Source organism: Pelodiscus sinensis, chromosome 2 (genome assembly GCF_052426305.1).
Source record: "Pelodiscus sinensis isolate ZL-2025 chromosome 2, ASM5242630v1, whole genome shotgun sequence".
NCBI lineage: Eukaryota > Metazoa > Chordata > Testudines > Trionychidae > Pelodiscus > Pelodiscus sinensis.
The window spans coordinates 208,910,429-208,926,005 of NC_143053.1; the positions used below are offsets into that span (position 1 = coordinate 208,910,429).

The 15,577-nt window shown below is 45.0% G+C and overlaps 1 protein-coding gene across 2 annotated transcripts in view; it reads right to left on the reverse strand.

Moving 5' to 3' along the window:
* C2H7orf78 (chromosome 2 C7orf78 homolog) overlaps nt 1–11,383 on the reverse strand; it is a 29,893-nt gene extending 18,510 nt beyond the window's left edge. The window contains exons 1-2 of one of the 2 annotated variants that reach the window (XM_075922301.2): nt 11,310–11,380; nt 7,130–7,213 (exon numbers count right to left, since the gene is read on the reverse strand). The gene's annotated coding sequence lies outside the window, so the exon portion shown is untranslated. Of the gene's footprint in view, nt 1–7,129; nt 7,214–11,309 lie in introns of both variants that reach the window. The other variant, XM_075922303.2, reaches the window with a different exon arrangement.
* Between the last annotated feature and the right edge of the window lie 4,194 nt (nt 11,384–15,577).

The following is a 15,577-nucleotide window of genomic DNA, read 5'->3' on the forward strand; positions in this document are numbered from 1 at the left end:
CAGGACTATGTAGCACTTTAAAGACTAACAAGATGGTTTATTAGATGAGCTTTCGTGGGCCAGACCCACTTCCTCAGATCAAATAGTAGAAGAAAAAAGTCACAACTATATATATCTCAAAGGGTACAATTAAAAAAATGAACACATACATATGAAAAGGACAAATCACATTTCAGAACAGAATGGGGATGCGGGGGGGGGGGGGGGGGGGAAGGAAGGTAGATGTCTGAGCTAATGATATTAGAAGTGATAATTGGGGAAGCTATCTTTGTAATGGGTAAGGTAGTTGGAGTCTCTGTTGAGCCCCCCCGCAGAGAGTGTCGAATTTTAGCATGAATGACAGTTCAGAGGATTCCCTTTAAAGTGCAGATTTGAAAGTCTTCTGGAGTAGGATGCATGTAATTAGGTCGTTGAGACCCTGTCCTTTCTGGTTGAAATGGCAAGAAAAAGTACCAGGGTTGGTATTCGTGTGGTATCCTTTGGTATATATGGTTGTGACTATTTTCTTCCACTATTTGATCTGAGGAAGTGGGTCTGGCCCACGAAAGCTCATCATCTAATAAACCATCTTGTTAGTCTTTAAAGTGCTACATAGTCCTGCATTTTGTTTCAGCTACACCAGACTAACACGGCTACATTTCTATCACTAAGAGGATTCTAATGTGAGTCATTACACCAATGTGTGATCTTGGGGGAAAAAGTCACTTGTGTGAGACTGAACATGGAAAAGTATGCAAACCACATGCTGGAATTGAATTGTGTGATGACTAATAGCGTCTCCTTCAGAAAAGAAGTTTTCAAATAATGAGGCTAGCCCAGTCTACCATTTATTTTTAACCATCTTACTTGTATTGTTTGTATTCAGTTTTGTCAACTCCTTGGAAAAAGGCATCATCATCCAAATACTTCAAGAAAAACTATTCCATTTTATAGTATCATTAAAATGACCTTTCATGTGTTTTTTTGTTTTTGTTTAACTCTTCTTGTGCAATATGGTTTCCCATTGCAGTAACAATTTAAAAAAAAACAGAACAAAAAAAAGGCCAAAAAACCTCCCAAAGAATCATTAAAGGAATTTTACAATTGATTTTGAAGGTAGATACATTTCTCATTAGAAATGCCCCCTATGCTAGGAGAGAAATAGGTTTTGTCAGGAAATTCGCGTGGACACTATTGGATACTTATGAATCTGATTCTCATTGCACACTTTTACACTAGCTAACACAGTTGGCTTCAGGGCAGTTACTAATAGTTTGCAACAGTGTGAGATCAGAATGAAGCACTTAGAGGGAAGCACTGGTAGCTGCACCAAACAGGGAATAAGCACAAGGCCTACCATCCTCATGTATCAGAGCATAATGCTAACCCTCTGATGTCAGGGAAAGATTTCCTTTCCCCTCATGCCTATGTTGTGTGATATGGGCAAGAGCATTACAAGACATCACGGACCAAAATTTGCTCTCTGTTATACTGGTGTAAATATGGAATAAGCTCCCTTCTTACTCCTTGGAAGACAGGATCACTCCTTGGAAGACAGGATCACTCCAGAGTTACACCCATGTGTTTGAGAGAATATAGCCCACTGTCTCATCTGCCCTGGGAACAGCTCACCAAACTCAGGGCTCTGGGAGATCATTTCCTCACCATTCATATGCTTTGCACAGAGTCACGAGGAAGAGGAGTACAGCAGTCTCACCAGGAAAGCGATGACCTCGGATTCTGCTTCAGGAGCAGAAGAGAGGCAGAACATTTTGGATAGTCAGGAAACCAGAAAAAGTAAGTTACAACTTAGCCCAGAGATCACATTTCCAACCTGAGAGTGTTTTAACGGTCGCAGTTGGATTGGGAAGGGGGGGACGGGGCATTTTCCATTTCCTTTATAAGGTATTAGTTTAATGGTCTAGAGCCGTGGTCCCCAACCCGGTGTCCGTGGGCACCATGGCGCCAGCCGGGCCCTTTACGTGCACCCGTGGAGCAATCTGGGCTGGCCCCGCCCCCAGGCGTGCGGCAGGTGCCAGCCCCGGGCGCATGGCCGGCCCCGCCCCCAGGGGCACCACGCATGCCCTTGCTGGCCCTTGCCAGCCCTGGCTTTGGCCCCGCCCCCAGTGCTGGCCTTGGCCCTGCCCCCAGGGGCGCCGCGTGTGCCCTGGCCCCGCCACATGGAACCTGGGCAGCCCCTGCCCGGGATCGTGACACATGCCAGTGCTGACCTCGGATGTGCGGCGCATGCTTGGCCCTGCCCCCAGTCACGTGGCCTGTGAGTGGCCCCGCCCCCATATGCGCAGCACATGAGCAGCCCTGCCCCCAGACCCGGCAGCCCCAAAATGTTGGGGACCACTGATCTAGAGCCTGCGGCAGCTTTGCATTACTCCAGTGCATATGAGAATCCTGGGAGGGAAAAGGGCTAGAGAGCCCTTGTAGTGGTTCCTAGGCCACCTCCCTCCTAGCCACCAATGTGAGGAGAGTGGCCAGGAGAAAGAGCAAGACTTAAGAGATCCTGGCATCCTTACTAATTGCTAGCTGCTAGAATTAATCGGGGAAGGGGGGCTTCCGTCAGTGGGAGAAGGTTACACCATCTTCTTGCCACGTGGATGCTGCAGGGGTACTGGAACCATTTTTATACAGGCAGTCCCTGGGTTACATGGATCCGACTTACATCGGATCCCTACTTACAAATGGGGTGAGGCAACCCCCCACTTCCCCCCCAGCAGACCAGGGAGACGCGGAGCGGCTTCTCAGCAGACACCTCAGCTTGAGAATAAAGGACTGAGGGAAGTGAGGTGTGGGAGAATAAAACTGAGCTCTGGAGAAATGTTTGGCTAGAGTTTCCCCTACAATATGAACCAGTTCCTACTTACATACAAATTCAACATAAGAACAAACCTGCAGTCCCTATCTTGCACGTAACCCGGTGACTGCCTGTAGTGGGGCTGCTGAGAACCATTGAACCAAACTGGAAACACTGTATACGATGGAAACCGCATCAAGCCACCCATAGTTCCAGTACCTATGTGATACTGTACTGGATATGCAGCTGGAACCAGTTGTGCTAAGCCAGCTCAGGAGTGTCATAGAATCATAGAATAATAGGACTGGAAGGGACCTCGAGAGGTCATCGAGTCCAGCCCCCCGCCCTCAAGGCAGGATCAAGCTCCGTCTACACCATCCCTGACAGATGTCTATCTAACCTGTTCTTAAATATCTCCAGAGAGGGAGATTCCACCACCTCCCTTGGCAATTTATTCCAATATTTGACCACCCTGACAGTTAGGAATTTTTTCCTAATGTCCAATCTAAACCTCCCCTGCTGCACTTTAAGCCCATTACTCCTTGTCCTGTCCTCAGAAACCAAGAGGAACAAATTTTCGCCTTCCTCCTTGTGACACCCTTTTAGATATTTGAAAACCGCTATCATGTCCCCCCTTAATCTTCTTTTTTCCAAACTAAACAAGCCCAGTTCATGAAGCCTGGCTTCATAGGTCATGTTCTCTAGACCTTTAATCATTCTTGTCGCTCTTCTCTGTACCCTTTCCAATTTCTTCACATCTTTCTTGAAATGTGGCGCCCAGACCTGGACACAGTACTCCAGCTGAGGCCTAACTAGTGCAGAGTAGAGCGGCAGAATGACTTCACGAGTTTTGCTTACAACACACCTGTTGATACAACCTAGAATCATATTTGCTTTTTTTGCAACAGCATCACACTGTTGACTCATATTCAACTTGTGGTCCACTATGACCCCTAGATCCCTTTCTGCCATGCTCCTTCCTAGACAGTCGCTTCCCATCTTGTATGTATGGAACTGATTGTTCCTTCCTAAGTGGAGCACTTTGCATTTCTCTTTATTAAACCTCATCCTGTTTACCTCTGACCATTTCTCTAACTTGCTAAGGTCATTTTGAATTATGTCCCTATCCTCCAAAGAAGTTGCAACCCCACCCAGTTTGGTATCATCTGCAAACTTAATAAGAGTACTCTCTATCCCAATATCTACATCATTGATGAAGATATTGAACAGTACGGGTCCCAAAACAGACCCTTGAGGAACTCCACTTGTTATCCCTTTCCAGCAGGATTTAGAACCGTTAACAACAACTCTCTGACTACGGTTATCCAGCCAATTATGCACCCACCTTATCGTGGCCCTATCTAAGTTATATTTGCCTAGTTTATCAATAAGAATATCATGCGAGACCGTATCAAATGCCTTACTAAAGTCTAGGTATATGACATCCACCGCTTCTCCCTTATCCACAAGGCTCGTTATCTTATCAAAGAAAGCTATCAGATTAGTTTGACATGACTTGTTCTTCACAAACCCATGCTGGCTATTCCCTATCACTTTATTACTTTCCAACCAAGCTTGGTGTCAGTCAACCAAGCTTGGGTAAAACAAGGAAGATCATTTCTAATTCAATCCCATATGGCTGAAACTTCATTGGCCACCACTCTTGCAGTTTATAGCACAGTTCTAAGACAGGGCTCTGTCAGTAGCTCCCCCCCCCCCCCCCCCGGTCTTTTGAAAGCCTTCTCTACAGGCAAGAGCCACACATGTAAGTTAAGCATCTTAACTCTGGTTTATGCCATACACATGATTTTTCCCCTGCCTTGTCCATCCTCCGCTCATTACACTGGGCTCAAGGGATCCAAAGCCTCCATACCCCCAGCAATTGTTCAATCTTTTATGGTCACCTTAGAGCTTCCTTTGAATGGCCACCACTGCTATTCCCAGAACGAGGCTATTTAGGACAGACTGCAAAGCTACCTTAGCAGTCCATTTCTCCCAGCTCTGTTCCTTCCAGAACATATTCACTCCCACCTCTTCTAATCCCCTTGTCTCTCACTCCTGTGAGGTATCAGAGGGGTAGCCGTGCATCTGACGAAGTGGGTCTTTGCCCACGAAAGCTATGCTCCTACACTTCAGTTAGTCTATAAGGTGCCACAGGACTCCTCGTCACTCCCGTGAGGCATCCATTTCCCCTTCCACTGTTCCGTTTTACTCTACGGACATTTTTCAAAAAACCCAGATCTCTCTGAAGTGTTTTTCCCTAGTCAAACAAAAAGCTTGAGGGACATTTAGAAAAGTTATACATTTGTATGAGCAATAAAATCTCGTTCCCCAATCAGTTCTGGTCCCTCTGTCCTTTATACAGCAGGGTTTCCAAAAAACGCGAACTCGCACTGAAAAGTAAAAGCAAACAAGCAAAGACTTGGCAAGAGATGAAATTCATAATGAAGCCATCGCAATTCACAGTGACCTACCAAATCCCATCTTATTGCAGGGTGGATTGGCCTTTCAAGAGAGCTTGGTTCAGCACCTGTGATTAATCAGCTGCCTCCCAGGTGGTCAGATGAAAGTCTGCCAAGCTGTTTAGTTGGCTGGGTGACCTGCAAGGATTAGGTAGGTTCCTACCAGACATTTTGGCTCATGGGAAAGTGCCTGGCTTATATTCAACTCTCAGGCAGATGGCTTGGTTGGGGGCTGTAATCCCACAGGGAGCAGGGATGAAAGAGAGAATGGAAACCAGATACTTTCCTTGGATGGCCTGGGAAGTGAGACCCAAGGGGAGCCTCTGGGAAAGGAAAGGCCATAATTTACATGAACTGTTTTATTTAGAGAAATAAAACTAAGTCCCTGAAAAAAAACGAGTAGTCCTGTGGCACCTTAGAGCAGTGGTCTCCAACCTCTTTAACTACAAGACCACTTTTTCAATTTAAGTGTAATGTAAGATCTACCTCAAACCCAAATACCCTTGTCCCACTTCCTTCCTGCCACTGCTCCATCCTTTTTCTGAGGCCTCACGCTGCTCATGCTATCCCCCTTTCCTCTCCCATCCTCATTCACTTTTGCCAGGTTGGAGTGCAGGCTCTGGTTTGGGCCAAGGGGTTTGGAATGTAGGAGCAGCTCTGGGTTTAGCTCAGGATGGGGGATTAGGGTCCATGAGAGGGTTCAGGGTACAAACTCTAGGAAGGAGTTTGGGAGCAGGGGAGCCCATGTCTGGGGCAGGAAGTTGGGTGCAGGAAGGGGCTCAGGACTGGGATAGGGATTCAGGATGCAGTGAGGGCAGAAGGGACACCTGGACATCAGCACCCCCTCCTTCTCCCTCCCACTCTCTGAACAGCAAGCAGGAGGCTCCCAGGGTGGCAGCTCCAAGGCAGAGGGCAGTAGGTGGAGGGGCAACTGAAATGCCAGCACTTGGTAGCTTCCTGGCCAAACCAGATAGGATCACCTGTCAGAAGCTCCAAGATCCACCAGTAGATCCCGATCTACTGGTTGGTGACCACTGCCTTTGAGACTAATAAAAAAAAATTACACACACAGTACCATGAGTGTTAGTCTAACTTTAAAAACGAAAGCTTAACATGGCTTCTCTTCTGAAACTTTTTATCCCTGAAGAAAGGGATTGAACTGCTGTGGCTGATGAGAGCTGTCTTGGTCATACAGGCCTGTGAGTTGGCCTATTGGTACACACAGCAATACTTTTCAATGCTGCTGTTCAGACTGAGCACACAGGAATAGATAGGTGATTACCCTGAAGAGCTCAGACTTTTAGGCAGACAACAAAAGGGGTTTTATATGTCAAGCAATAAGATTCTTGATGGGCAGCGTTCAGGCAACAGTGGACAATGTAAGGCAGCAAAAGAGGAATTGGTTTTTAAGCTACAGGGTGTGAATAAAAGCTATTGAACCTAATACACTTTCTATATTTTTAAATTTAAAAAAACCCACTAAATCCTGGGTTCAGCCCTAGTACAGGTTAAACCTTCCTGATCTGGCACTCTTGGGACCTGACTGGTCCTGGATAATGGATTTTGCCAGACTAGGGAAGGACATTTCTGGCTCCCCTGCTACCAGCCCCTTCCAACCCTGGCCCCAGTGCCAGCCTCCTGGCTGACTCCCCCCTCTCACTGGCCTCTGCTGCCCTGTCAGCCCCCGCTTCCCTACAGGGCAGCCCCTCCATCTCCATGCGCACTGGGCTCCAGCTGCAGCACCCCACATGCCCTCTGTCTCCCCCAGCAGCCCTCAGCAGTCCCACTGCCTCCCTGCCCCTATTCCTGCTGCCATACCGGGCAGCCCCACTGCCTCTGCACACTGGGCTCCTGATGCCCTACTGGGCAGCCCCATTACCTCATGTCAGGCTCCCACTGACCCGCCAGCCTGCAGGGCTCCAAGGCACTAGATCTCCACTGGGTCTATCTGATCCTGGAACACCTGGGCCAGAGAGTTCCAGTTAAGAGAGTTTCCACCTGTGTACCAATTACAGTCTAGAGGCATTAGCATGAAAGTTTATAAACCCTTTCAAAGAAGACTTGGCACACTAGAATTGCTGGCAAAATCTAAACCATGGTGATTCTACATCATAATATTGTGGCTTGGAAGCCAGTAATAGTTGTTAAATCAATTATTCTTCCCTCCCCCTCCCGCCCCCCCAAGAGTTCTGAATCTAATGGAATTTGGATGGCCACAAGTTTTGAATTAACTGGAGCTTAGTCTGTATGGAAGATAGATGCCATGCTTATTGTATTATTGTTTTTTGTTTAAAGAACTCACCATGTCTCCTCTGAACTAAATAACTTCAGCATTCTACATTTACTTTTCACACACACACACACACACACACAATAGCTGTGTGATGACTGGCTGAAGGCTAGGGTTGGAGGACTAGTAGATTGTTACAGTTAAACAGGGTTTTGGAGCATTTCCAGCTATGGCATTTCCACAGCAAAATACTCAGTCCAGGGATTCAAATATCTCTATTAGCATGGCCACTTCTAAACAGGGATGATTTTGAAGGCCACCTCACATTGATATATACCAATCACATTGATAATGTTGTAAGAACCCCAAGGCAACCACAGGAATTGTACACATGGAAAAACCATAACAGGACAGTTCTAAATGTATATGCAACTGCTTTTAAATGAAATTTAGCAGCTGAAAGCAAGGAGCAGAGGTAGCATGATGATATCAACTAGCTGTTAACACTATACCAGCAAGTGTCTTGTGGACACCTATCCACTGACTCCTTAGTGTGATATATGATAACAAGATTGAACAAATGCTCATTCTTGGGAAACACAATAACTCAGTTATATAAATCTCCTGGAGACCTCATGTTCAAAAGGTGTAATTTCTATAGATGAAGCAGAACAAACAGGAACATGCATGTCTAATTCAAGCAATACAATCATCATTTATAGACTAAAAAGCCTGAAAAATTCCCCAGAAGACTTCCAGACTTGATAGCATTTCCAGACCAAACTTGCCCAGAGAGGTCAAGAGAACTAGGATACAAGCTTTATGGCAGTAGAACAAACATGTCCATATTTATTCTAAATTGTCATGGAGAGAATGAACTCTAAGGTGTGCACATTCATACCACGTTATGAATAATTTATTCTGCTTGGATGGAGGTTAGTGGGTCTGTCTTTTCTGCCATGGTCCCCACTCCTGAAGTGAGGACTGCCTCCAGGTGTCACGTTAACTAATTCTACCTTCAATGTGCAAATAGCAACATGCTGCCAAGACAGTCTCCATTCCCAAAGAGCAGATAGCCCCATTTGGATGAATTTTGTTTGCAGTTTTAAAACAGCTGAGCCGACCAGCTGTGAGCCTGTGTGACAGTTTAACTTCCAGAGTCCCCTCGAGGGCAATCCTAGCCTGTTTCTGAAGTCAATGGGAGTTTGGCCAGAAATTCAATGAGGCTAGGAAGTCATCCTTTATGTCCAGCAATAGAAGGCATAGAACAGTTGAGACAAGCTTAACAAGAGTATTACAAAAAAGATGCAATGATCCATTCCTTTATTGGCAACTATTTCTTTGTTCCTAACTCCTGCTCTCTAGGGTCTCATTCTTTTTTTCGTTTAGTTGGTTTATTAGGAGTCCCAAGGAAAAAGCTGTAAGAGGGAAGTCATTCACTGCACCTTTAATTTGGCGGTATATTTTTGCTGCACTTTTCTCTTGGCCTGCTGCCTACACAGCATCCCTCCCTCTGGTCAGGAATAGGGGAGCCATAGCTTCCTGCAATAGTATCTCTAACCAGCCTATCTGTTTTGAACTCAAAGCCAGGTCTTTGTGCTCTCTGCTGGCCAGTGGGCATACAGAAATGGGCACTGTCAAGTCAAGCCATGTTCCTTTTTCTCCTGCCTAGCACTTTTTAAAATGCAGCCTGGCAGGAGATGGTGGTACTCATGGGCTGTTCCATTCCAGTGCACCAGTGCTGACACAATCAATGGATCTTATTTGTGTTGGTTTTACAAAGTCTCTGGCTGCATTTCAAATAAGGCCCTTGCCTGCCAGCCTTACTTCAACTGCAATCTATTCTGTGTGTAGTGCCATTGTTTCCCCAGGGGTAATTTAGAAACCCCAGTTCAGTTAGGCACCTAAGGACATGCCTGACTTTAAAGCTTGTGAGTAGTCCCATTGGCTTCAGTGGGATTACTCACTTGCAGAGTCAGGCACACGCACAAGGCCCCTTCTGAGTCAGGGCCAAAGAAAGTGATTTACTGGGAGAGGGCTGGTATTGGAACCTTTCAAAAGCATTGTGATTGCACACATCAGAAGCCAACCAGTTCCAAGGATTTACACTGAGAAATAGCAATGACAACTAGGGACCCTTGCATTCATATAGCCACCAGAGAAACGCCAAGAATCGTTGCTGAATAAACATGACTTAGCTCTAGGAGAAATTTCAGCATCGGCATGGCTGGTAGAAAGAATCACCAAAAGGTTGGCAAATAAATACTCACAAACATGACCCCATCGAGAAGAATACAGCAATCTCACCATGTTTAACTGAATGCTGGTATATTTCTGAAAATGTTTGCAAATCAACATTATAGCTCTACTATTTGCCACAAAACACAGAAACACTGACCTGCATGCTCTAGGCCGTCTGACATTATACCAAAATTAATTCCCAGATATCTAAAGTGCAGCAGAATAATTCAGCAATAACCCACTACCAGCAAACAATGCTACTCAAAAAAATCCATTTACCCTTTGCCCCCTCTTATGCAAAGGTCAAAGAGAACAGTTTGCAACTGAACCACAGGGTGAAAGTTGTTTGTATCCTTTTACGAATGCCATGCACACATGAATAGAAATCAGGTTCATTCAGAAACACAAAAAAGGGCTAAATTCAGTGACTCTCAGTCACGAAAAATAATTCAACTGGTTCTAATCTCATTTATGAGAAATTTACGTGGCAAATATTGTAGATGTATTCTGCAGTCCTTGGGGGTTGTACATTAGTGTCTATTAGTAGTAGTAATATTAGTTTTAAGGATGTAGAATGATGTGTTGTTCCACAGCTGTACCACAGAACACAGCGGCATAAGGGTATGTCTATACAGCAAAGTTATTTTGAGATATCAGAGGTAATCCCAAATAGCTATCCCACGTCTTTTGAACACATCCGCTATTTCAAAATATAGCGGGACGTGCTATTTCACCATCCCTGTAAACCTCATTGCATGAGGAGTAAGGAACGGCTCGAAATAGCACTATATTTTTGAAATTTGGCACTGTGTAGACAGCACCAAATGACGAAATAAGCTATTTCGTAATACTCAAACTAAGCTATGAGTTTAGGGTGCTGTGTAGACACACCCTAAATGTGCACCAATAGGGCAATGAAAACATAACTTCTTAAAAAAAAGTTTAACATCATTGATCCTGAACTGGACCACAAAATCTGGATGCTTGGGGATTTGTAGCTCTGCATCAGGACTCTGTGGTTCTAGCCCATCTCTATAAGAACTAGCAGTGAAGGAAACGATTCACTGCCTCATGACAGGGTCCAAGAATGTATATTAGAAATACATAAACTGATAATTGATCCAAAGAAATGGACACATCTACACTTCACATTTCATGGAAGAGGGTTTATGAGAATATCTGACAGAAATTATAGCCAAATGGTTACCTAGAAAACAAAAACAACCAGAAAAACTCCCCCCCCCCACCCCCATGAGAAGTAGAGAAATGTTACTGCTGTAAACCAAGTCCTCCTCATGAAAGTTTACAGAGTCTAAGTGCTTATGAGGGCTATAATGTCCATTAGAGACATTGCTGAGACTCCCTGACTCATTTGTCATCATTTCATGCAGACAAGCTGGCTGCATTATATGGATGTGCACAGGTAAAACTATTGGACATTATTTCATATTTGGCCTAAACCAGTCCACAGTATTCACTATTAGTCAGAAATTCAGACCATATTAATAATGCTCAAGCTTAGAACACCCCCCCCCCCCCAAAAACCATTACCATAGATAACTCAGCACAGCACCCCTACAGCATCTACCTTAATGTGTAATCCTGGGCAGAGACATGAAGGGAGAGAGCTAGAGACTACGCAACCACAATGCTGCTGATGGGGCTGAGGTAGTGAGCAATCCCAGACTAGACAGAGGCAGTGACCTCACAGAGGCTTGTGGCATAAGTCAGGCAAGACTTCTTTGGTTAGCTAGGCATTCAATACAATAAATAGCCAACTAGTCTGTGTGTTTCAGTTACACTGTGGTTGTGCTTTGATTCCTACTGATTGTATGGATTGATTAATAAGTAGGTTAACTGTATGATTGTGCTGTCTGTTTCATACTGTATGAATTTTTAGAATCCAGGTACACCCTATTTCTATTGCAATTACTTTATCATTAGTTAACCTGGCTACACAAAAAACCACCACCAATGGGCTGGTAGTGCTACCAGACCATTTGTTGTTTTTTTTCCCCTGTAATCGACTAACTCCGCTACTCCCTGAAGCCCCTGGCTACATAAATTAGTGGTAATTATTCTCAAAAAGAATGACCACAATGTATTTGTAGTCACTGCACTGTTAGGTGTAACCATTATACCTTTGATATGTACATTCATATTCCAACAACTCACTTATTTTTCTATTTCCAGGCCCACCAAGTAAAGGAGAAAGTGTTCTTGTAGAAGCTGAATGATTCTCTCAAGCACAATCAGAAGGTTTAACACTTCTACAAATAAATACACCTTCTGTTGAAAATACTTCCCCCCCCCCCCCCCCCGATATACTGGGATCAAGTCACGTCTCAGTTTTCTTTTGAGAAGCTATACAAATCAATGTCTAAGTCTCACTGCCAGGCATTTTCTCCAGTCTTCAAATCATTTGGAGCGCTCCTCTCTAAATCCTTTCCAATTTTTCAACATGCTAGCAGCTCTCTCAGATATTTTCACTGCAGGGAGACAGCCCACTTCCCCATCATCACTGTGACCCTTGCAGAATTTCCTGTCCACTCTTTGTAATATGGAGTCACCAGTGACAATTGCTTTTCTTCTCAGGAATATTGAATAACCTCTTCCTTAGCTGCTTACTTCATACTGTAAGGACCAATAGAGGAGCCTGGCACTCAAGAACTACTGGAAGTGCCATAAGAGGACTTTCTGGCTCTCAAAGAAATTGTTGGAATGAGATTCAAGCAGTGACAAGGACACCCAGCAAGTAAATCCTCTGTAGCTTTTTATTCCCAATCCTCCAGAGAGGTTTCTTGGTGTATTTGCTGAGTAACTAACAGTGATTTAGTAGTTCTAACTGGGGGGGATTGCCATTTGGTTCTCCCCCCCTTCTTGGCCACAAACTGCCAGCTGGGTTTCTTCTCTCCCCACTTCTAATTGCTGATCCTGCCTCCTATTGCTGCTGTTGAAAGACTTTTGCACAAATATCTACAAGTTTGCTTAACCGAAAGAAGGTACTGGATATTAATGTTATGGATGGACTTGGAAAATGACTTACATGGACTAAATCTATTTTTAAAAAATGCCATGTGTGTTTAAAAATCCTTGATTGTCACCAGGAATGTATTAAATCAAAAAAAAGCATAAGATAGGAACTCTCTGCAGTGTCTTTTAAAAATGTATTGATGCAGACACAGTAATCAGTGAGAATTGTGGCTTCTCAGCCACCTCACAGTTAAGTTCTGACACAGCATGTTTTTACTACATTATTAAGTCATATTTCAGAAGGCATAGCAGAGTTCTCCTCCCCCCCCCATAAAGGAAGAGAGGAAAATTTACCCAGTGTAATGGGGAGTTAATTTATTCTGTTAAAGTGAAACCAGAGTTACACAAAAGTTCGCTGAGTGGAACCAGGATTATACCCATTTTGCAGACCTCAACAAGAGTTTCTACCAATCATGATTGAGTTTAAAACAGGTAGCACTGCCTATATGATTGCCTTGCCAGACATTTCCCACTATAAGTTGGGATTTTTAGTTGTAATTTTGCTTAACTTTAATGGTTTGGGCTGAAATTTCCCATGCTAAGTGTTTCAGGTTGAACATTTTTGGAAAATTTCAACAAAAATGGTTAAGCCTTTTCAAAGAATGAGATTAAGGAAAAGATACATGTTTTTTACCCAAGCAAACATTCATACAGGTGATTAGATAAGAAGTTCTAGCATGCTTTTGAGCAAGTGATTGAAATTTAGTGGTGTTGGGAAAGGTGGTGTCTGGATGTCAGGGACATGCTCTCAGCTGTTCTCATGGAAAATTGCCCAAATTTTCCAAGTGATAAAGCTTTGCAAAAAATCTCAGTTTGCAGTCAGTAGAGATGTGTAAGAATCTGACATCTAAACTCTATAGATCAGTGGTCTAACCTTTTTAAGCAGGAGATAACTTTTTGAATTTAAGTGCAATCCAGGATCTACCTCAAACCCAAACACCTTTGTCCCGCCTCCTTCCCACCCCTTCTGAGGCCCCGCCTCGGCTCACCCCATCCTCCTTCCATTCCCCACCCTCACTCACATTTATCAGGAGGGGGGCAGAGGGCTGGAGTGTGGGGGAAGGGCTAATGGGTTTGGAGTGAGGGAGGGGTTCTGAGCTGAGCCTGGGGCAGAGTTGAGGTGCACAATGGGTGTATGGCAACTCAGGGCTAGGGCCAGAGTAGGGGTAAGTCTGACTTATTCACCACCACTCAGAAGCCACCTGTGCCCAGCTGGAGCCTGCATTCCAAACCCCAGCCCCAGTCCTGAACCCCTCCTGCATCCCAAACTCTGCATCACTCCCAAAGGCAGCCAGAGATCTCTCTCCATCCCTGCCCTCCCCCTGCATGCTCAGTGGAGATAGGGTACAGGGTGGGGGGGAAGGCACCTTGACATCAGCACCCTCAGGGCCGGTCCACAACATTTTGGCACTTGAGGCAGGGAGTTCAAATGACACCCTCCCATATCCCCTTGCTTGGGCCAAAACTTCGAAAGATCTCAATTCTGCCTTCTTCCTGTTCTACTCCTCTCATGGTACTGCAGAGAGAATACATATGCACAAGCAGCAGACAATTTTCTACACTCTGGGTCCTTGGGGGGGGGGGGAGAGAGAAGAGGGGCGTCACTGTCTGGCACCTGAGGCGGCTGCCTCAGTTTGCCTCATGGTAAGGCCAGCCCTGAGCACCCCCTCCTCTTCCTGTGTTCTGCACAGCAAACAGGCTCCGGGGTGGAGCAGCGCCAAGGCAGAAGCGGCAAAGCAGTGCTGAGATGGGCAGATAAAGTGCCAGCACTTGACAGCCTCCTGGCCAAACCCGTCAAGATCACCTGTGAAAGGCTCCAAGATCTACCAGTAGAGTCTGATATACTGGTTGGTGACCACTGCTATAGATTCTCACCTACACTAAGCATGTGCCAGATCAGGGATGGCTGAGCAAGATTTTTCCCTGCAATTTCTCCAACCAGCTGTTGAAGTCTTTTAGGCAGAACTGAGAGTAGAGAAACCCTCCTTTCTGTCCTCTCAATGCTCCTCCTGCTGGCACCCAGGAAATGGGGCAAAGGATCACTCATTTTTAAACTTACCAACCAACATGGATACCTCTCAGGCTACCTCTACACTGTGGCTGCGTCTAGACTGGCAAGTTTTTCCGCAAAAGCTGTCTACACTGGCCACTTGAATTTCCACAAGAACACTGACGATCTCATGTAAGATTGTCAGTTCTTGCGGAAATGCTATGCTGCTCCCGTTCATGCAAAAGCCCTCTTGCGCAAATGCTTTTGTGCAAGAGGGCCAGTGCAGACAACATGGTATTGTTTTGCGCAAAAAAGCCTCGATCGCGAAAATGGTGATCGGGGCTTTCTTGCGCAAAACTGCGTCTAGATTGGCACAGACACTTTTCCGCAAAGGCACTTTTTGCGGAAAAGCGTCCATGCCAATCTAGATGCGGTTTCGCGCAAATGCTTTTAACGGAAACGTTTTTCCGTTAAAAGCATTTGCGAAAAATCATGCCAGTCTAGATGTAGCCTGTGTGTTTGTGGAAGAGGAAATGCAAATGGAGCACTTATTTGCATATCTTTAATCTTTTTTGTGGAAGAGGTTTTTGCGATAAAAAGTCCTGTGTACATGGGGCTATTTGTCAGGGAAACAAAAACAACAAAAAACCCTTTTGCACCAGAGCCTGTAAACCTCATTTTTTGAAGCACTCTTGCGCAAAAGGGTTCTCTCCCCAAACAAATGGTCCCATCTACACAGGGCTTTTTAATTGCAAAAAAACCCTCTTCCACAAAAAGGATTGGAAGATACGCAAGTGAGCACTCCATTTGCATTTCCGCTTCTGCAAGAAACA